This window comes from Acomys russatus, chromosome 29 (genome assembly GCF_903995435.1).
Source record: "Acomys russatus chromosome 29, mAcoRus1.1, whole genome shotgun sequence".
Lineage (NCBI taxonomy): Eukaryota > Metazoa > Chordata > Mammalia > Rodentia > Muridae > Acomys > Acomys russatus.
The window spans coordinates 3611537-3612891 of record NC_067165.1 but is presented as its reverse complement, the minus strand read 5'-3'; the positions used below and the strand labels follow the sequence as shown (position 1 = coordinate 3612891).

At 39.6% G+C, this 1355-nt stretch overlaps 1 pseudogene; it reads left to right on the top strand.

Moving 5' to 3' along the window:
- Positions 1–405: 405 nt before the first annotated feature.
- On the top strand, positions 406–1066 carry LOC127211917 (28S ribosomal protein S15, mitochondrial-like; annotated as a pseudogene).
- Positions 1067–1355: the final 289 nt, after the last annotated feature.

Sequence of the window (1355 nt, the reverse complement as noted above, 5' to 3'; positions counted from 1 at the left end):
GCAGAAGAATAGACAAACGAAGAGATTGCTGGAGAAAACTCTCCTTTGGGCAAAGGTCTGTGCTTTTAGGTCAAGTCAAAGCAGGGACACATATTAAAATCCATGTAAGGTTCCAATGGCATTCCATTGGCCAAAGACAAGCCTTTCTTTAAAGTGGTAATGCGTTTCTCAAATGCTGTGGGGGAAAGGCTAGGAGACTAAATAGTAGCTGAAAAAAAAAAAATACAAGATTCCAAGCTAATGAGAATAGTAAAATAATAAAAATATAATTTTTATTATATATAAATATATAAGTATAACATATATAATATATATATATATATATTTAGAGTAACCTGGAGCCACCATGGAGAGGACAGGCAGGGTGGGCCTGTGGGGACAGGAGTCAACCATGCTGCGGGCTGCATGGCGAGAGCTGATGTGTGTATCCTGCACATGGCCCGTGCATATGCCATCCAGAAACCAGCCCAGCCAAGGTGATGCACCACCCACTTCCATATTCATCAAAGAATACAAGAACGTCATCCCTCAACATGGAGAAGGTTGGTGATGTTGTGAAAAGAATCTTGTCTTTGGAAATGGCCAACAAGAAAGAGAAGCTAAAAAATCAAGCAAAACAGCTGATGAACAAGATTGCGGAAACGCTGATGATTCCAGAACTTTCGAAGCTCGAATTGTTGCCCTGACTGTCAGCATCCGCAATTATGAAGAACATACGCCGAAACACCACCGAAAGGACAAAGATTACAAATGCCATGTACTTATGAGCATTGACCGGAGGAAAACGATGCTCAGAATCCTCCGGCAGACCAACTATGATGTCTTTGAAAAGACGTGCAGGGAACTGGGCGTGGAATATACCTTACCCCCTCTGCATTTCCGAAAGGTCCACCACCGCTTCCCCGCCAAGAAGGTTCTGTGCATTCGGGTTTTCCAGGAGATGGAAAAGCTGAAGCAGCATAGAAGGGTGTTAAAAGCTACTGCAGCTGCTGCGAAAAAACAAAATAACCAGGGAGTGCCAGAGAACCCTTCCTAAGCTTTACCAGAGGTGACCAAAGAGGACTAATAAAGTCTGTTCCATCTTGAAAAATTATATATATTAAAGAAAAAATTTAAAAAGTCTTTATTAACATATAAAGGAAATGACAATTTGGCAACCATACTGGAAGTTTAGCGAAAGAAACGGAATGCATTAATTTTATACCTAACAAAGCATAAAATAAAAGCATATTCATCTTCTGGGAGTCTTCTTTCATCGCTTGCCTAACTCCTACCATGTAATTTGTCATTAATCTTTCTGGTTTATTTATTTACTATTTTAAAAAAAGATTTATTTATTTACTCTTTGTTCAGTA